Genomic DNA, 22,130 nt, shown 5'->3' with positions numbered 1-22,130 from the left:
GACCTCACTAATGCTCTTGTGGCCGAATGGAAGCAAGTCCCTGCAGCAATGTTCCAACATCTAGTGGAAAGTCTTCCCAGAAGAGTGGAGGCTGTTATAGCAGCAAAGGGGGGACCAACTCCATATTAATACCCATGATTTTGGAGTGAGACGTTTGACGAGCAGGTGTCCACATACTTTTGGCCATGTAGTGTATCATGGATTCTCTGTCCTTGTATCCATTGAACTGTTTAGGAATTTAAGTGGTTACTTTTCCCCAGCCCCATCTCTCAACTTTTATACCGAAACAGTGCCAGGGAAACACTATTGTTTCAGCTGCAGATTATCCCTGTGAATCTGACTTTATAGTAGATTGCATGTTATGGCATGAAAGTGAAACCAATGTAATGACGCATGTGAACTTTACACATGCACACTTATCACATCACAGACATTTCAGCTGCCTGTGTTCACATGTCAGCAGATAAGAAGCTTTGAGGGTGATAAAACAGAAAAATGTCAATTTTATTCACATTCATGTTTGATTTGTGAGATCTGTCAAAACTAAAGCAACTGCACAGATGTCAAGCTGAATACATGAAAATCTAATGCCTTTACAGAAGCATTGAGATCTGTGTTGATATTATGCGCTTTCCCTCCGATCCGAAGTCTCAAGTAATAACAATGGCATAGCTTTGGACACCAGCAGGTGCGAGGCTTCACCAGCCGGGCGCTAAAACTTACACGCAGTAATGTCGAACAAATGCCACCTTTCGGCTTCTCCCAAGCTGAGCGGAGATGTTTTTGACGCGCTCCTCTCTTCGTGCTGCAGAATTCCTGTGGCTCTGCTGCTCTACTCTGACCTGGCTCCATCTGTTGGCATGTTCAGAGGTTGGAGGGCAGAGTGTGTGTCACATGTTTCTGGCCCGGTTAGATGATGCCTCCCATCACATGGAGGAAGTGATATGGACATGGTGAAGGACTATGTGGGTACTGGCTTAGGTAGACGTGTATGTCTGCCCAGGTAAACATGTATGTCTGCCCATCAACCAAGTTCAAGTGGTTTCACCTATACTATGTGGGGTATCAAAGTACCAGCATCAGAAACTCTGCAAGGTTTATTTTATTGGTGTAAAATATTCTTTATCAATTGATACAGTATCTGGATCATGGTGTGGTATCATAACCATGGACAGTAGCTTTCAGTAAGAGGTGAAATCCCCGTCCATTATGAGTATTGGCTAACAACCAACCCATGATGGCTAACAACAATGGCTAACAACCAACCCATCCGCAACCGCCCGACTATATGTGAAAATCTGAAGCTACAGTCAGACAGCGGAACAATTTTTCGACAGGGGGTGCAGATTTTTTGGGGGGAGTGATTTTAGATAAGAAGTAGCAATAATCTATTTTTTACTTCAGTTTATTTTAGTAAATACTTTAACACTTATTTTTCTTAAAGCTGCATTGTTGGTTAAGGGCTTGTAAGTAAGCATTTCACAGTAAGGTCTAAACCTGTTGTATTCGGCGCATGTGACAAATCAAATTGGATTTGATGTTGCTCTAGAAGACAACATAAACCCTGACTCACCAGAATATCATAAATCAATAGAAGGAATGTTTCAATGAATGCTGGTTGAAATACTATCAGCTTTTATGATGTTGATGAAGATAGCACCTCTACAGACGGTACCTAACTGCCATTTGTATTCTCTTAAGATGCTGGAAGAAAGCAATCATATTTCTCCACTACAGTTCCTGAGTAAAAAGGTAGCCTACAATTGGTGTATCATTTTACTGCAAGAAATGCTTCATTCTGCAGGAGTTAATATTAAGGCTATGTGAGACGTTATAGACCTACAGTCAGTGTCCAGATTTCAGTTTCCATTTAAGCTTTCTGAACAGTAGGCTACAGTTCCCTTGACGTGCCATAGGCCTATTTGAAGTCCCCGTCTTGTGACTGATGAATTTGGATAGCATCCTCACCATCACACATAACATAGCCAGCACTGCTACTAAATAACTTCTATGCTCGCTTCGAGGCAGGTAACACTGAAACATGCATGAGAGTCTCAGCTGTTCCGGACGACTGTGTGATCACGCTCTCCGCAGCCGATGTGAGGAAGACCTTCGAACAGGTCAACATTCACAAGGCCGCAGGGCCAGAAGGATTACCAGGACGTGTACTCCGAGCATGCGCTGACCAACTAGCAACTGTCTTCACTGACATTTTCAACCTCTCCCTGTCTGAGTCTGTAATACCAACATGTTTCAAGCAGACCACCATAGTCCCTGTGCCCAAGAAAAACTAAGATAACCTGCCTAAATGACTACCGACCCGTAGCACTCACGTCTATAGCCATGAAATGATTTGAAAGGCTGGTCATGGCTCACATCAACACCATTATCCCAGAAACTCTAGACCCACTCCAATTTGCATACCACACCAAAAGATCCACAGATGATGCAATCTCTTTTGCACTCCACACTGCCTTGTCACACCTGGACAAAAGGAACTCCTATGTGAGAATGCTATTCATTGACTACAGCTCAGTGTTCAACACTATAGTGCCCTCAAAGCTCATCACTAAGCTAAGGACCCTGGGACTGAACACCTCCCTCTGTAACTGGATCCTGGACTTCATGATGGGCCGCCCCCAGGTGGTAAGGGTAGGGGTGTGTGCTCAGCCCCCTCCTGTACTCCCTGTTCACTCATGACTGCACGGCCAGGCACGACTCCAACACCATTATTAAGGTTGCTGATTACACAACGATGAGACAGCCTATAGGGAGGAGGTCAGAGACGTGACCGTGTGGTGCAAGGACAACAACCCCCCTCAACGTGAACAAGACAAAGGAGATGATTGTGGACTGCAGGAAAAGGAGGACCGAGCACGCCCCCATTCTCATTGACGGGGCTGTCGTGGAGCAGGATGAGAGCTTCAAGTTCCTTGGGGTCCACATCACCAACAAACTAACATGGTCAAAGCACACCAAGACAGTTGTGAAGAGGGCACAACAAAACCTATTCCCCCTCAGTAGACTGAAAAGATTTGGCATTGGTCCTCAGATCCTCAAAGGTTTTACTCCTGCACCATTGAGAGCATCCTGACGGGTTGGTTCACTGCCTGGTATGGCAACTGCTTGGCCTCCGACCGCAAGGCACTACAGAGGGTAGTGCTGACGGCCCAGTACATCACCGAGGCCAAGCTTCCTGCCAACCAGGACCTCTATACCAGGCGGTGTCAGAGGAAGGCCCTAAAAATTGTCAAAGACTCCACCCACCCTAGTCATAGACTGTTCTCTCTGCTACCGCACGGCAAGCGGTACCTGAGCACCAAGTCTAGGTCCAAGAGGCTCCTAAATAGCTTCTACCAAAACTCATAAGACTCCTGAACAGCGAATCAAATGGCTAATCACTTTGTCAACCACAACGTATTATAGACTGACTGTACAAAACATTATGAACATTATTAATTTCACCTGTTAAAACCACTTTAATCAGTGTAGATGAAGGGTAGGAGACAGGTTAACAGTCAGTCATATAGAATGTAATGTGTATAGTCCTACAACGTTATTGTGAGAGAATAATGTAAGAAAATCCAATGTTGAGCATTTATTTAGTTCGCCACAAGATATCAGTGTAGTGAAATGATAAACGCGTATCGGTCTGCCCATCATGAACTTGACAGATGAGAGAGAAAAGCATTGATAGAAATTAAAAAAGTTACTTTGGAACATGTATAGGCCTATTTCTTAAGATGAATTACAAGTAAATATCATATACCATGTAAACAGAGCGAGCCCAACCGTTGTCGAAAAATCAACCCATCAACAGTGTTATAGCTCTCCACATACTGTACTTTGAAACATTTCGTTATGAATCATTATTCATTGTGGATTTTCACCTGCAGTTTAACAGAAATGCATTCAGTCATTGAACTATAAACTTAGTTGAAGACACACTATGGACGTTTAGTTGTTAATTTTTTACATCAAATTTTGGCTTAATATCTGGACAATATGACTCTCCATTTGGGGGACCACTTTTGGATCAAGAGCACCCCCAGAGGCACAAGTTCCATATATCCTCTTTAATTATTCTTATGTGATGTGACCTAAGCAAGTGTTCGGATCCGAACACGGAATGTAAATTGATGGGCATAGGGACCCTGCAGGTGCATTGTTCCTTGTGCATTCATCTTTTCTATGGTCTCTCCCCAATGATGTGTATAAACCCTGGATTGCTGATGCTTTGTAATTGTCACGTCCTGACCAGTGAAAGAGGTCATTTGCCATAGTAGTATGGTCAGGTCGTGGCAGGGGGGTTTTGTATGTATTTTGGGTTTTCTGTTTCTATGTGGGTTTTTCTAGTATTCTATTTCTATGTTTTGTTTTCCATGTTTTGGCCGGGTATGGTTTCCAATCAGAGGCAGGTGTCTTTCGTCGTCTCTGATTGGAAGCCATGCTTAGGCAGCCTGTTTTCCTTTGGGGTTTGTGGGTAGTTGTTTTCCATTTTGTCTGAGTACCTTACGGAACTGTTGGCTGTCGTTTTGTTACTTTGTTTAAGTGTTCTCATAAAATAAAGTAAGAATGAGCACTCTACACGCTGCGCATTGGTCTCCATTTTACGACCCCTGTGACAGAACTACCCACCACCAACGGACCAAGCAGCGTGCATTCTTGAGGAAGAAGAGCAGAACCAAGCAGTATGGTCCAGAGGAGTGGACCTGGGAGGAGATCTTAGATGGGACAGGACCCTGGACAAGCCCTGGGGAGTATCGCCGTCCGCAGTGGGAGATAGAGGCAGCGAAGGCGGAACGACGATTACCGGGAGGAACGGCTAGGCAGGCAAGAAGAGGCTGAGAGGCAGCGGCCCCACATTTTTTTTGGGGGGGGACACACGGGCAGATTGGGGGGGAACACACGGGCAGAAGACCTGAGCCACCTTCCCGTGCTTACCGTGGGGAGCGAATGACGGTAGAAGCACTGTGTTATGCGGTGGTGCGCACGGTGTCGCCCGGTGCGCTCGGTGCAAGCTCCTCACCGTTGCCGTGCTAGAGTGGGCCGTCAGCCAGGAAGAAGTGCGCCGGCTCAGCGTATCTGGTCTCCAGTGCGTCTCTACGGCCCAGGTAATCCTGCGCCTGCTCTACACACGGTACCCCCCGTTCACCAGCGCAGCACAGTTCGTCCTGTACCAGCGCCCTGCCCTTGCTGGGCTACAGTGACCATCCAGCCAGGACGGGGTGTGCCAGCCCTAAGCGCCAGACCTCCAGTGCGCCTCCAAGACCCAGTGTACCCTGTGCCTGTTCCGCGCACTCTCCCTCCAGTGCGCCACCATAGCCCAGTACGTCCTGTTCCTGCTCCGCGCAATCTCCCTCCAGTGCGCCACCATAGCCCAGTACGTCCTGTTCCTGCTCCGCGCAATCTCCCTCCAGTGCGCCACCATAGCCCAGTACGTCCTGTTCCTGCTCCGCGCAATCTCCCTCCAGTGCGCCACCATAGCCCAGTACGTCCTGTTCCTGCTCCGCGCAATCTCCCTCCAGTGCGCCACCATAGCCCAGTACGTCCTGTTCCTGCTCCGCGCAATCTCCCTCCAGTGCGCCACCATAGCCCAGTACGTCCTGTTCCTGTTCCTGCTCCACGCACTCTCCCTCCAGTGCGCCACCATAGCCCAGTACGTCCTGTGCCTGCTCCGCGCACTCTCCCTCCAGTGCTCCACCATAGCCCAGTACGTCCTTTGCCTGCTTCTCGCACTCTTCCTCCAGTATGCCTCCATAGCCCAGTACAGCCGGTGCCTGCTTTGAGCACACGGTCCTCAGTGCGTCTCCCCAGTCTGGTGAGACCGGTTCCAGCTCCCCGTAGGAAGCCTCCGTAGGAAGCCTCCAGTGATGCTCAATGGTCCGAAGCCTCCAGCAATAATCCATGGCACGAAGCCTCCAGTGATGATCCATGGCCCGGAGCCTGTAGGGATGATCCATGGCACGAAGCCTCCAGTGATGATCCAAAAGTGTGACCTGAACTTAACATTTTTAGTTGGCCCAAACTTAGCTCCAACTTGACAAAACATATGCAAAAATTCAGTCAACATATAATGATGTGTTTGTCAACTTGTCTCATACGTTCATTTAACTAGAAATTATTATTTGGGCATCATAAAAGCACTGTTTGTGTGTCTGTGTGTAACCAGTTGCACAGCCTTTTTAGTTAACATACAATGTTTTCAACCTACATATTTGAACCAATAGATTGTGAGTGTTCAGAAGGCTGTCATGCATTTTCATGGGTGTTAAGGGGGAAACATTGATGATTGGGGACAAATGTCTCTAAAACTATTAATTAGACACTAAATTACTTGGAGCATGGCCTACAAACTTTCCAGAGATGCAAATGCATATTTGTCAAATCCATCTCGACACAAACATGATAGATTTTCAGAAATTGGTTCAGTCTAATTGTGTCCATGTTCATGTCTCTTTGTGGTAAGTTGGGTTCCCTGACATCTGTTCCCAAAGACAAGCCTGGAGTGTGCCCTCGTAGACGATGGGGCATGGGGATATGTGTAGAGTTATGTTCCAATGACAGTGACTGCCCCAATGATGAAAAATTCTGCCACAATGGATGTGGGCATGTCTGCATTGCACCTTACACAGGTAGGATAGGGTCCCAGAGTGACAGATACAACCATCTATTGCATTCATTACTGCTGCATTACTCTGGAAACAAGAAAGCTGGAGCTCTCTTTAGAGCTAAGACACTCAATTAAGAAGTCACATAATAGTAAGACTTCAATGGGAAGAGTCAGTGTGTAGGCTGACAAGTTGCTACCATGAACCTATTTGTAATGGGGAAATGTAAGATCGCTAAAGATCATATTTAGTTGAGAGTGATCAACAAAACATTTCGTGTATACAGTTTATGTAATACACAATATTACCAGTATCCTAGTTGTCACACTCAAGGTGTGGGTTGACGGTCACTAGACTTGATGCTGAATGTTATGGATTGTTCTCATATCTGTTGAAAGAGATTGACGCCAGACTGGATGTCCAAGTACAAGGACCGAGGACACACTGATTATTCACTGTTGTATTGTACTGATGACATTCTGTGACCACTGTTTGATTCTGTAGCAGCTAACATTTATCGTAAGCATCTCCACACAAATATGACAGATTTTCAGAAAATGGGTCAGTCTAATTGTGTCCATGTTCATGTCTCTTTGTGGTAAGTTGGGTTCCCTGACATCTGCTCAAATTGTGTTCCCAAAGACAAGCCTGGAATGTGCCCTCGTAGACGATGGGGCATAGGGATATGTGTAGAGTTATGTTCCAATGACAGTGACTGCCCCAATGATGAAAAATGCTGCCACAATGGATGTGGGCATGTCTGCATTGCACCTACACAGGTAGGATATGGTCCCAGAGTGACAGATACACCCATCTATTGCATTCATTATTACTGCATTACTCTGGAAACAAGAAAGATGGAGCTTGTAATGTACATTTCATACACATAGATATATAGTTTTCACATACACTCTCTTTAGAGCTGAGACACTAAATTAATAAGATTTCCAAGATCCATGCAGGCCTTTAGAGTATATCCCAATGTTGTGCAACATCTATACACTCTGAGTATACCAAACATTAGGAACACTTCCCTTTTTTTGAGTTGCACCCCTTTTGCCCTGTCACGATTCCTACCGACGGTGGCGCCCCCTCCTGCTCGGGTGGCGCTCGGCGGTCGTCGTCACCGGCCTATTAGCTACCACCGATTCCCTTTTTGTTTTTCCCTTTTTTTATGTTTTCTCACCTGCCCTGAGTTAGGCAATTAAGAGGGCTATTTAGTTCAGCTGGCCCGCACCCTATTGTGCGGGATTGTTTTTCTGTGTGTCGACTGCGTTTGTTCGACTGTGCTTGTCTATTGTATTTTTCCCTGTTGTTGGGAGACCTTTTATTTTGTACAGGTGGTTCCATTAAAATTACCACACAGTGTTCGCTGCTTCCTGCGCTTCTTTCCGCCACCCTACAGACAAGACGTTACAGAATCCCGCACCACCAGAAGGAGCATGGAATCAGCGGGAGCAGCGGGCACTCCACTACCCTCAATGGAGGAACGTGTCCAGCACAATACATCGGTCCTGCATCGCATCGGATCCGCCATGGACCAGATGATGGAGAGGATGGACCGATGGGAGAGGAGTGGTATCCTCTCTCCACCTACACCCCCCCCGATACAACCATCTCCTCCTCCTACGACGTCTGGCTCTGGCGCGCTTCGCCTGGCACTCCCGAGGGAGTACGATGGGACGGCGGCTGGGTGCAAGGGGTTTCTTCTCCAGCTAGAGTTGTACCTGGCCACCGTCAGACCTGCTCCTACAGGAGAGGAGAGCGTAAGTGCCCTCGTTTCCTGCCTGACGGGCCAAGCTCTGGAGTGGGCTAATGCGGTCTGGAACGCTCCAGACTCGGCGAGGGACCACTACCCAGAGTTCACCCGTCGCTTTCGGGCTGTTTTCGACCACCCCCCCGAAGGTAGAGCGGCGGGTGAACGGCTGTTCCACCTCAGGCAGGAGACGAGGAGCGCTCAAGACTTCGCGCTGGAGTTTAGGACCTTGGCTGCTGGAGCGGGGTGGAATGACAGGGCCCTCATAGACCACTACCGGTGTAGTCTCCGGGCGGACGTCCGCAGGGAGCTGGCCTGTAGGGACACCAATCTATCCCTGGACGAACTCATTGACATGTCCATACGGTTGGACAATTTGCTGGCTGCCCGCGGGCGTTCGGAGAGGGTCCTGCCCGTTCCACCCCCGTGCACCCCCGCCCCTACCCCTATGGAGGTAGGGGGGGCCATGCCAAGGGGCACCGGAGGAGGTGGCTCCTCCTGCACCAGCTGTGGTCGGAGAGGACACACGGCCGACCGGTGCTGGAGGAGCCAGTCTGGGAGTCGAGAAGGCAGGCAGAACACTTCTCGGTCACCTCAGGTGAGTCAGCACCAGATTAGCCCAGAACTCACTTCGCCACTCCTCTACTAACATGTCACCCTTCCAGTGTGTGCTAGGGTACCAGCCGGTCCTGGCCCCATGGCACCAGAGCCAGACCGAGGCTCCTGCGGTGGAGGACTGGGTTCAGCACTCCAAGGAGACCTGGAAAGCAGTACAGGACTCACTGAAGGAGGCCAGTGCTAGGCAGAAAAGGAGTGCTGACCGCCACCGCAGTGAGGCGCCGGTGTTCGCACCGGGTGACAGGGTCTGGCTCTCGACCCGGAACCTGTCTCTCCGCGTGCCCTGCCGGAAGCTGGGGCCGCAGTGTGTGGGGCCCTTCAAAGTCCTGAGGAGGATAAACGAGGTGTGTTATCGGTTGCAACTCCCTTCCTATTACCGTATTAACCCCTCGTTTCATGTGTCTCTCCTCAGGCCGGTGGTGGCTGGTCCCCTACAAGAAGATGAGGTGCCGGAGGTCCCTCCACCCCCCCTGGACATCGGGGGGGTCCCCGGCGTACAGCGTAAGGGCCATTCTGGACTCGAGACGCCGGGCGGGGGGCCTGCAGTACCTTGTGGACTGGGAGGGGTACGGTCCGGAGGAGAGGTGCTGGGTGCCGGCGGAGGACGTCTTGGACCCATCCATGTTGAAGGAGTTCCACCGCCTCCGTCCGGATCGCCCTGCGCCTCGTCCTCCGGGTCGGCCTCGAGGCCGGTGTCGGCGCGCTGCAGGGGCCGCGCGTCAGGAGGGGGGTACTGTCACGATTCCTACCGACGGTGGCGCCCCCTCCTGCTCGGGTGGCGCTCGGCGGTCGTCGTCACCGGCCTATTAGCTACCACCGATTCCCTTTTTGTTTTTCCCTTTTTTTATGTTTTCTCACCTGCCCTGAGTTAGGCAATTAAGAGGGCTATTTAGTTCAGCTGGCCCGCTCCCTATTGTGCGGGATTGTTTTTCTGTGTGTCGACTGCGTTTGTTCGACTGTGCTTGTCTATTGTATTTTTCACTGTTGTTGGGAGACCTTTTATTTTGTACAGGTGGTTCCATTAAAATTACCACACAGTGTTCGCTGCTTCCTGCGCTTCTTTCCGCCACACTACAGACAAGACGTTACAGAATCCCGCACCACCAGAAGGAGCATGGAATCAGCGGGAGCAGCGGGCACTCCACTACCCTCAATGGAGGAACGTGTCCAGCACAATACATCGGTCCTGCATCGCATCGGATCCGCCATGGACCAGATGATGGAGAGGATGGACCGATGGGAGAGGAGTGGTATCCTCTCTCCACCTACACCCCCCCCGATACAACCATCTCCTCCTCCTACGACGTCTGGCTCTGGCGCGCTTCGCCTGGCACTCCCGAGGGAGTACGATGGGACGGCGGCTGGGTGCAAGGGGTTTCTTCTCCAGCTAGAGTTGTACCTGGCCACCGTCAGACCTGCTCCTACAGGAGAGGAGAGCGTAAGTGCCCTCGTTTCCTGCCTGACGGGCCGAGGTCTGGAGTGGGCTAATGCGGTCTGGAACGCTCCAGACTCGGCGAGGGACCACTACCCAGAGTTCACCCGTCGCTTTCGGGCTGTTTTCGACCACCCCCCCGAAGGTAGAGCGGCGGGTGAACGGCTGTTCCACCTCAGGCAGGAGACGTGGAGCGCTCAAGACTTCGCGCTGGAGTTTAGGACCTTGGCTGCTGGAGCGGGGTGGAATGACAGGGCCCTCATAGACCACTACCGGTGTAGTCTCCGGGCGGACGTCCGCAGGGAGCTGGCCTGTAGGGACACCAATCTATCCCTGGACGAACTCATTGACATGTCCATACGGTTGGACAATTTGCTGGCTGCCCGCGGGCGTTCGGAGAGGGTCCTGCCCGTTCCACCCCCGTGCACCCCCGCCCCTACCCCTATGGAGGTAGGGGGGGCTGTGCCAAGGGGCACCGGAGGAGGTGGCTCCTCCTGCACCAGCTGTGGTCGGAGAGGACACACGGCCGACCGGTGCTGGAGGAGCCAGTCTGGGAGTCGAGAAGGCAGGCAGAACACTTCTCGGTCACCTCAGGTGAGTCAGCACCAGATTAGCCCAGAACTCACTTCGCCACTCCTCTACTAACATGTCACCCTTCCAGTGTGTGCTAGGGTACCAGCCGGTCCTGGCCCCATGGCACCAGAGCCAGACCGAGGCTCCTGCGGTGGAGGACTGGGTTCAGCACTCCAAGGAGACCTGGAAAGCAGTACAGGACTCACTGAAGGAGGCCAGTGCTAGGCAGAAAAGGAGTGCTGACCGCCACCGCAGTGAGGCGCCGGTGTTCGCACCGGGTGACAGGGTCTGGCTCTCGACTCGGAACCTGTCTCTCCGCGTGCCCTGCCGGAAGCTGGGGCCGCAGTGTGTGGGGCCCTTCAAAGTCCTGAGGAGGATAAACGAGGTGTGTTATCGGTTGCAACTCCCTTCCTATTACCGTATTAACCCCTCGTTTCATGTGTCTCTCCTCAGGCCGGTGGTGGCTGGTCCCCTACAAGAAGATGAGGTGCCGGAGGTTCCTCCACCCCCCCTGGACATCGGGGGGTCCCCGGCGTACAGCGTAAGGGCCATTCTGGACTCGAGACGCCGGGCGGGGGGCCTGCAGTACCTTGTGGACTGGGAGGGGTACGGTCCGGAGGAGAGGTGCTGGGTGCCGGCGGAGGACGTCTTGGACCCATCCATGTTGAAGGAGTTCCACCGCCTCCGTCCGGATCGCCCTGCGCCTAGTCCTCCGGGTCGGCCTCGAGGCCGGTGTCGGCGCGCTGCAGGGGCCGCGCGTCAGGAGGGGGGTACTGTCACGATTCCTACCGACGGTGGCGCCCCCTCCTGCTCGGGTGGCGCTCGGCGGTCGTCGTCACCGGCCTATTAGCTACCACCGATTCCCTTTTTGTTTTTCCCTTTTTTTATGTTTTCTCACCTGCCCTGAGTTAGGCAATTAAGAGGGCTATTTAGTTCAGCTGGCCCGCACCCTATTGTGCGGGATTGTTTTTCTGTGTGTCGACTGCGTTTGTTCGACTGTGCTTGTCTATTGTATTTTTCCCTGTTGTTGGGAGACCTTTTATTTTGTACAGGTGGTTCCATTAAAATTACCACACAGTGTTCGCTGCTTCCTGCGCTTCTTTCCGCCACACTACAGACAAGACGTTACATGCCCTCAGAAAAGCCTCAATGCATCAGGGCATGGACTCTACAAGGTGTTGAAAGCAGTCCATAGGGATTCTGGCCCATGTTGACTCCAATGCTTCTCACAGTTGTGTCATGTTGGCTGGATGTCTTTTGGTTGGTGGACTGTTGGTGGCAGGGTAGCCTAGTAGTTAGAGCGTTGGACTAGTAACCGAAAGGTTGCAAGAGCAAATCCCTGAGCTGACATGTTAAAAATCTGTCGTTAAGAACAAGGCAGTTAACCCACTGTTCCTAGGCCGTCATTGAAAATAAGAATTTATTCTTATTAACTGACTTGCCTAGCTAAAAAAAAGTAAAATAAATAAAAAATGTAAAAAATCTTTGATACACACAGGAAATTGTTGAGAATGAAAAACCCAGGAACGTTGCAGTTCTTGACACAGTCAAACTGGTGCGCCTGGCACCTACTACACTACCCTGTTCAAATGCATTTACATGTGTTGTCTTGCCCATTCACCCTCCTGAATGACACACATACATAATCCATGTGTCTATTGTCTCAATGCTTAAAAATCCTTTATCCTTCTTTAACCTGTCTCCTCCCCTTCATCTACACTGATTGAAGTGGATTTAACAAGTTACATCAATATGGGATCATAGCTTTCACCTGGATTCACCTGGTCAGTCTCTGTCATGGAATGAGCAGGTGTTCATAATGTTTTGTTCAGTCAGTGTAAAATCTGCTGTTGTTGATAAAGTGACACAAATGCATATTTCAGGGAAAAGGATTTTGGGAATATTAGGCTGAGACTTCAGAGGAGTAGCAACATACGTTTCTTATGATACAGCAATTCACAGAAAATTAAGCTGACAATTTGTCAAGGGCCACCAACAGAATTCCAACTCATTGTAATAGTAATACCTTAATGGAAAGAATCAGTGTACAGATGATTTCCAGTGTTCTACTTGTGACACTCAAGGTGTGAGTTGATGGTCACTGGACTTGATGCTGAATGTTATGGATTGTTCTCATATCTGTTGATAGAGATTGACGCCAGACTTGAGGTACAAGGGTCGAGGACACACTGATTATTCACTGTTATATTGTATTGATGACATTCTGTGAACACTGTGTGATTCTGTAGCAGCTGACAATGTCACTGCCTGTTTGTTTTGACTTCCTACAAGCCTCTAGAGCTGGTGTTTACAGAACATTTGGTGCTGTCTGATTAGAATAGAAAGGGCATGTCTCCAAGATGCCAGTTAGACATTTTCTCTGCTTCTGTGCTGGGAGTGTTTCCCTATTGCAACTTGTAATAAACTGGATAGAATTTTTTTCTAAATAAAAAATAATTACTATTAACCCATCCACCTCTTTGGAGGACACAAACATTTTGGGGGTTTTACAGCTTTTCTGCTGCAAATACATATATACATTTTACATATGCATTTTATATGGATAGATTTGTTATGGATAGATTTGATTGACTTTACCTGCGACTGCTTTTCTCGATTGTTAACCTGGAAATTCCTATAACACCTATGTTTCTACTGTATAACTGACCGCTTTTTCTCTGTTACCATAGTGAAGCCCGGTCGCTGTGTCCTGCTCAAGGGGACCTACATGTGTGCCGAGTACTGTTACAAAGATGGCCAGTGCCCCGAGGAACAGAAGTGTTTCCGGATATGTTGATTCTACGCCTGCAGTGAGCCATTGAAGCTTTATTGGAAATTCTTATTAGTTATAAGAAATAACTAGAAAATTCAAATTATTACATGTACAATTATGTCTATGAAAACTGATGACTTTATGCAATAATAAATATGAAAAATAATCATAGCTTTTATGGAAACTGGACAAACTTCATGGACGTTCTGTGAATTGACAAACTCACGTGGATTGCTGAATTTGAATAAAACCAGATTTTGAACACCTGTGCTTGGTTTTTTAGGGGTTTGTTTGAGACTCATGTGGTGCTCAGGTGAATATCCTTAATATTCCGGCTTCAGACCAGTGCCTATTTTCACTTAAAACATTTTTTTGTTGTTTTTAATTTCCATGTGTTTTACACATATTGTTTAGAAAGTATTTAGTATTTAAGTATAAGTAGCCCACACTTTAGATGAGGCCACGCAAAAAGACTTAACTGATGATTAGTAAAGTAGTTTATACAGACCTATATTACATATACTATGTAACGGTCTTATAAATATTTGTGGAACGATGTGCGCTGAGAGTTGGGAAGCAAGTTCAGGGAGTGAGTGATTTAATCAATAAAGGAAACATAATAGAAAACAAGAAACACAAACACCGCACAGACAAAACTGAAACAGAAACAATGACGCCTGAGGAAGGAACCAAAGCGAGTGACATATATAGGGCAGGTAATCAAGGAGGTGATGGAGTCCAGGTGAGTGTCATAACGTGCTGATGACCGTAACGATGGTGACAGGTGTGCGCCATAACGAGCAGCCTGGTGACCTAGAGGCCGGAGAGGGAGCACAAGTGACAGTACCCCCTCCCTGACGCACGGCTCCAGCCGCAACCAAGATGAAGATCCCAGGGATCAGGAGCGGACCGGTCACCTGGCCAAGATAAAGCAAAGCAGTTCGACAACATACAACAACACAGAGTTACACATGGAGTAAAACAAACATACAGTCAATAATACAGTAGAAAAATAAATCTATATACAATGTGAGCAAATGAGGTGAGATAAGGGAGGTAAAGGCAAAAAAAGGCCATGGTGGCAAAGTAAATACAATATAGCAAGTAAAACACTGGAATGGTAGATTTGTAGTAGAAGAAAGTGCAAAGTAGAAATAAATAATGGGGTACAAAGGAGCAAAATAAAATAAAATAAATAAATACAGTAGGGGAAGAGGTAGTTGTTTGGGCTAAATTATAGATGGGGCTATGTACAGGTGCAGTGATCTGTGAGCTGCGCTGACAGCTGGTGCTTAAAGCTAGTGAGGGAGATAAGTGTTTCCAGTTTCAGAGATTTTTGTAGTTCGTTCCAGTCATTGGCAGCACAGAACTGGAATGAGAGACGGCCAAAGGAGGAATCGGCTTTGGGGGTGACCAGAGAGATATACCTGCTGGAGTGCGTGCTACAGGTGTGTGCTGCTATGGTGACCAGTGAGCGGAGATAAGGGGGGACTTTACCTAGCAGGGTCTTGTCGATGACCTGAAGCCAGTGGGTTTGGCGATGATTATGAAGCGAAGGCCAGCCAACGAGAGCGTACAGGTCGCAGTGGTGGATAGTATATGGGGCTTTGGTGACAAAACGGATGGCACTGTGATAGACTGCAGTTTGTTGAGTAGGGTATTGGAGGCTATTTTGTAAATGACATCGCCGAAGTCGAGGATCGGTAGGATGGTCAGTTTTACAAGGGTGTGTTTGGCAGCATGTGTGAAGGATGCTTTGTTACGAAATAGGAAGCCAATTCTAGATTTAACTTTGGTTTGGAGATGTTTGATGTGAGTCTGGAAGGAGAGTTTACAGTCTAACCAGACACCTAGGTATTTGTAGTTGTCCACATATTCTAAGTCAGAACCGTCCAGAGTAGTGATGCTGGACAGGCGGGCAGGTGCAGGCAGCGATCGGTTGAAGAGCATGCATTTAGTTTTACTTGTGTTTAGGAGCAGTTGGAGGCCATGGAAGGAGAGTTGTATGGCATTGAAGCTCGTCTGGAGGGTTGTTAATTAACACGGTGTCCAAAGAAGGGCCAGAAGTATACAGAATGGTGTCGTCTGCGTAGAGGTGGATCAGAGACTCACCAGCAGCAAGAGCGACATCATTGATGTATACAGAGAAAAGAGATGGCCCGAGAATTGAACCCTGTGGCACCCCCATAGAGACTGCCAGAGGTCTGGACAACAGGCCCTCCGATTTGACACACTGAACTCTATCAGAGAAGTAGTTGGTGAACCAGGCGATGCAATCATTTGAGAAACCAAGGCTATTGAGTCTGCCGATGAGGATGTGGTGATTGACAGAGTCGAAAGCTTTGGCCGGGTCAATGAATACGGCAGCACAGTATTGTTTCTTATCGATGGCGGTTACGATATCGTTTAGGACCTTGAGCGTGGCTAAGGTGCACCCATGACCAGCTCTGAAACCAGATTGCATAGCGGAGAAGGTGCGGTGGGATTCGAAATGGTCGGTAATCTGTTTGTTGACTTGGCTTTCGAAGACCTTAGAAAGGCAGGGTAGGATGGATATAGGTCTGTAGCAATTTGGGTCAAGAGTGTCCCCTCCTTTGAAGAGGGGGTCGACAGCAGCTGCTTTCCAATCTATGGGAATCTCAGACGACATGAAAGAGAGGTTGAACAGGCTAGTAATAGGGGTTGCAATAATTTCGGCAGATAATTTTAGAAAGAAAGGGTCCAGATTGTCTAGCCCGGCTGATTTGTAGGGGTCCAGATTTTGCAGCTCTTTCAGAACATCAGCTGAATGGATTTGTGAGAAGGAGAAATGGGGAAGGCTTGGGCGAGTAGCTGTGGGGGGTGCAGTGCTGTTGACTGCAGTAGGGGTAGCCAGGTGGAAAGCATGGCCAGCCGTAGAAAAATGCATATTGAAATTCTCAATTACAGTGGGTTTATCGGTGGTGACAGAGTTTCCTATCCTCAGTGCAGTGGGCAGTTGGGAGGAGGTGTTCTTATACTCCATGGACTTTACAATGTCCCAGAACCTTTTTGAATTTGTGTTGCAGGAAGCAAATTTCAGTTTGAAAATGCTAGCCTTGGCTTTTCTAACTGTCTGTGTATATTGGTTTCTAACTTCCCTGAAAAGTTGCATATCACGGGGGCTGTTCGATGCTAATGCAGAACGCCACAGGATGTTTTTGTATTGGTTAAGGGCAGTCAGGTCTGCGGAGAACCAAGGGCTATATCTGTTCCTGGTTCTAAATTTCTTGAATGGGGCATGCTTATTTAAGATGGTGAGGAAGGCATTTAAAAAAAATAACCAGGCATCCTCTACTGACGGGATGAGGTCAATATCCTTCCAGGATACCAGGGCCAGGTTGATTAGAAAGGCTTGCTCGCTGAAATGTTTCAGGGAGCGTTTGACAGTGATGAGTGTAGGTCGTTTGACCGCTGATACATTACGGATGCAGGCAATGAGACAGTGATCACTGAGATCTTGGTTGAAAACAGCAGCGGTGTATTTAGAGGGCAAGTTTGTTATGATGATATCTATGAGGGTGCCAGTGTTTACGGCTTTGGGGTGGTACCTGGTGGGTTCATTAATAATTTGTGTGAGATTGAGGGCATCAAGCTTGGATTGTAGGATGGCTGGGGTGTTAAGCATGTCCCAGTTTAGGTCACCTAGTAGCACGAGCTCTGAAGATAGATGGGGGGCAATCAGTTCACATATGGTGTCCAGAGCACAGCTGGGGGCCGAGGGTAAGAGACTTGTTTTTAGAGAGATGGATTTTTAAAAGTAGAAGTTCAAATTGTTTGGGTACAGACCTGGATAGTAGGACAGAACTCTGCAGGCTATCTCTGCAGTAGATTGCAACACCGCCCCCTTTGGCCGTTCTATCTTGTCTGAAAACGTAGTTAGGGATGAAGATTTCAGAGTTTTTGGTGGACTTCCTAAGCCAGGATTCAGACATGGCTAGGACATCCGGGTTGACAGAGTGTGCTAAAGCAGTGAATAAAATAAACTTAGGGAGGAGGCTTCTAATGTTAACATGCATGAAACCAAGGCTATTACGGTTACAGAAGTCATCAAAAGAGAGCACCTGGGGAGTAGGAGTGGAGCTAGGCACTGCAGGGCCTGGATTCACCTCAACATCACCAGAGAAACAGAGAAGGATGAGGATAAGGGTACGGCTAAAATCTATAAGAATTGGTCGTCTGTGACATCCAGAATAGAGAGAAAAAGGAGCAGGTTTCTGGGGGCGATATAATAGCTTCAAGGTATAATGTACAGACAAAGGTATGGTAGGATGTGAATACAGAGGTAAACCTAGGCATTTAGTGATGATGAGAGAGATATTGTCTCTAGAAAGATCATTGAAACCAGAAGATGTCATAGCATGTGTGGGTGGAGTAACTGAGAGGTTGGATAAAGTATAATGAGCAGGGCTAGAGGCTCTACAGTGAAATAAGCCAATAAACACTAACCAGAACAGCAATGGACAAGGCATATTGACATTAAGGAGAGGCATGCTTAGCCGAGTGATCAAAGGGTCCAGTGAGAATTAGATAGCTAGCCGAGCCATAGGTAGCAAGCTGGTAGAAGATGGAGGGAGGTCTGTTTTTAGCCACCTCGTGCGTTTCCGTCTGCAGATTAGTGGGGTTCCGTGTGGTAGGGGGGACCAGTCCAATTGGCAAAATAGTTATAGTTATAGTGGCCCAAAAAAGTTGTCCGATAGACCTATTCAGATAGCAGCCGATAAGATAGCTAACGATTAGCGGGCCGCAGATGGGCGTTCAGGTTACGTCGCGACGGAGGGGCCAGTTGGATAACTCCCTTGGGCAGATAACGTCGGTGGTCTAGTCGTGAAGGCCCGATGGGGCTCCGCATCGGCAGTGAAAAACAGGTCCGGATAGGTGATTGTAGCCCAGGAGTGGCTGAAGGAAGTTTTCAGCTGGCTAGCTCCGGAATACCCCAGGAGTGGCTGATGGAACGCTTCAGCTGGCTAGCTCTGGAATAATTTATGTTAGCTCCAGGACCGACGTTTGCCAATAGTCACTCAGGTAGCAGCTAGCTCGCTGCAAGATCCAGGTGTAAAAGTCCAGAGCCTGAGGTAGAAATCTGGGGATATGGAGAGAGAATAGGTCCGGTATGCTCTGGTCTGAGTCGCGCTGTACAAAAACTGGCAATAGCTTTTCGAAAAAAAATGGATAGCTGAGGACCGCTAACCGTGGCTAGCTGAACTCCAACGTTAGCCAGTGAAATGGCTAACCTCTGGCTAGCTTCTGTTGTGGATTTCAGATTTGAGGTAAATAATAGGGTTTTTTTTCAATTGGTGAGGCGGATTGCAGGAGAGTGTTTTGAGGTTCAGTTTTTTGAAAAAAATATGTAAAAAGATATGCGAAGAAAATATGTAAATATATATATACACGGGACACGACAAGAGGAGAACAAAGGACGTCTGAACTGCTACGCCATCTTGGAAAGACCGATGTAAAGAACGATGGTGACAGGTGTGTGCCATAACGAGCAGCGTGGAGACCTAGAGGCCGGAGAGGGAGCACAAGTGACAGTACCCCCTCCCTGACGCCCGGCTCCAGCCGCAACCAAGATGACGAGCCCAGGGATCAGGAGCGGACCGGTCACCTCTGCTAAGGAGCGGGAACCTGTCGACCTAGAGCGCCAGAGATCTTATAAGAAATCCCGCTGTGCCCTCCGACGAACCATTAAACAGGCAAAGTGCCAATACAGGACAAACATTAAATCGTACTACACCGGCTCCGACGCACGTCAGATGTGGCAGGGCTTGCAAACTATTACAGTCTACAAAGGGAAGCACAGCAGCGAGCTGCCCAGTGACACGAGCCTTCCAGACGAGCTAAATAACTTCTATGCTCGCTTCGAGGCAGGTAACACTGAAACATGCATGAGAGCCTCAGCTGTTCCGGACGACTGTGTGATCACGCTGTCCGCAGCCGATGTGAGTAAGACCTTCGAACAGGTCAACATTCACAAGGCCGCAGGGCCAGACGGATTACCAGGACGTGTACTCCGAGCATGCGCTGACCAACTGGCAAGTGTCTTCACTGACATTTTCAACCTCTCCCTGTCTGAGTCTGTAACACCAACATGTTTCAAACAGACCACCATAGTCCCTGTGCCCAAGAAAAACTAAGATAACCTGCCTAAATGACTACCGACCCGTAGCACTCACGTCTGTGGCCATGAAACGCTTTGAAAGGCTGGTCATGGCTCACATCAACACCATTATCCCAGAAACCCTAGTTCCACTCCAATTTGCATACCACACCAAAAGGTCCACACCTGGACAAAAGGAACACCTATGTGAGAATGCTATAAATTGACTACAGCTCAGTGTTCAACACCATAGTGCCCTCAAAGCTCATCACTAAGCTAAGGACCCTAGGACTAAACACCTCCCTCTGTAACTGGATCCTGGACTTCAACACCATCATTAAGTTTTCTGTTGACACAACAGTGGTAGGCCTGATCACCGACAACGATGAGACAGCCTATAGGGAGGAGATTGTGGACTGCAGGAAAAGGAGGACCGAGCACGCCCCCGTTCTCATTGACGGGGCTGTAGTGGAGCAGGATGAGAGCTTCAACCAACAAACTAACATGGTCCAAGCACACCAAGACAGTTGTGAAGAGGGCACGACAAAACCTATTCCCCCTCAGTAGACCGAAAAGATTTGGCATGGGTCCTCAGATCCTCAAAGGTTTTACAGCTGCACCATCGAGAGCATCCTGACGGGTTGGTTCACTGCCTGGTATGGCAACTGCTTGGCCTCTGACCGCAAGGCACTACAGAGGGTAGTGCGTACGGCGTACAGCCCAGTAAATCACCGGGGCCAAGCTTCCTGCCATCCAGGACCTCTATACCAGGCGGTGTCAGAGGAAGGCCCTAAAAATTGTCAAAGACTCCAGCCACCCTAGTCATAAACTGTTCTCTCTGCTACCGCACGGCAAGCAGTACCGGAGCGCCAAGTCTAGGTCCAAGAGGCTCCTAAATAGCTTCTTCCCCAAGCCATAAGACTTCTGAACAGCGAATCAAATGGCTAATCACTTTGTCAACCACAACGTGTTGTAGACTGACTGTACAAAACATTATGAACATAGACTGATATAGACTGACCAGGTGAAAGCTGCGATCCCTTATTAATTTCACCTATTAAAACCACTTTAATCAGTGTAGATGAAGGGTAGGAGACAGGTTAACAGTCAGTCATATAGAATGTAATGTGTATAGTCCCTCAAAGTTATTGTGAGAGAATAATGTAAGAAAATCCAATGTTGAGCATTTATTTAGTCCGCCACAAGATATCAGCGTAGTAAAATGATAAACGCGTATCGGTCTGCCCATCATGAACTTGACAGATGAGAGAGAAAAGCTTTGATAGAAATTAAAAAAGTTATTTTGGGACATGTATAGGCCTATTTCTTAAGATGAATTACAAGTAAATATCATATACCATGTAAACAGAGCGAGCCCAACCGTTGTCGAAAAATCAACCCATCAACAGTGTTATAGCTCTCCACATACTGTACTTTGAAACATTTTGTTATGAATCATTATTCATTGTGGATTTTCACCTGCAGTTTAACAGAAATGCATTCAGTCATTGAACTATAAACTTAGTTGAAGAATGAGATTAGTTGTTAATTGTTTACATCAAATTTTGGCTTAATATCTGGTCAATATTACTCTCCGTTTGGGGGACCACTTTTGGATCAAGAGCACCCCCAGAGGCACAAGTTCCATATATCGTCTTTAATTATTCTGATTGCATGTGACCTAAGCAAGTGTTTGGATCCGAACTCGGAATGTAAATTGATGGGCATAGGGACCCTGCAGGTGCATTGTTTTTTGTGCATTCATCTTTTCTATGGTCTCTCCTCAATGATGTGTATTAACCCTGGATTGCTGATGCTTTGTAACGGCCAAAGAGGCTTTGAAGCCACAGGCCGCCACATTGGCACACCCCAGAATGAGCAGAACTCCATAGGAATGAATGGAATTCTACAATATTTCAATAAAATGTTTCAAGGACACAATTTCATGTATTTAAGTCATTCTTTGTTGTGGTGGGGCAGTAACATTAACACTCTCAAAATATAAAATGTTCATGTTCAGTTCAATTAATATCCTTTTCATGTATACATTAAGGTGTCTGTAATAGAATATATTTGTCAAAAAACAAATGTAGATATTAATAAATGCATTTCTATAGCTTTTTTTTACAATGAAGGAGGAGTACCAAAATGGCTGTGCGGTGGCTTCTTAGCAGCGCCCCCTGTCAGTCATCTAAGGTTAATACATATTATGGTCTCCTCCTCTTCTATGAAATTGATTTGGACTGCAT

General features: G+C 48.0%; 1 long non-coding RNA gene across 1 annotated transcript; it reads left to right on the top strand.

Annotated features, from left to right (window-relative positions):
• Positions 1–6,498: 6,498 nt before the first annotated feature.
• Positions 6,499–13,961, top strand: LOC145860906 (uncharacterized). The gene is made up of 3 exons (XR_014380666.1): positions 6,499–6,635; positions 7,254–7,390; positions 13,681–13,961. It is a non-coding gene; the product is annotated as an uncharacterized LOC145860906 (long non-coding RNA).
• Positions 13,962–22,130: the final 8,169 nt, after the last annotated feature.

This window comes from Salmo salar, chromosome 15 (assembly GCF_965601325.2).
Source record: "Salmo salar chromosome 15, fSalSal1, whole genome shotgun sequence".
Taxonomy (NCBI): domain Eukaryota; kingdom Metazoa; phylum Chordata; class Actinopteri; order Salmoniformes; family Salmonidae; genus Salmo; species Salmo salar.
This window is presented reverse-complemented; position numbering and strand designations above follow the sequence as displayed.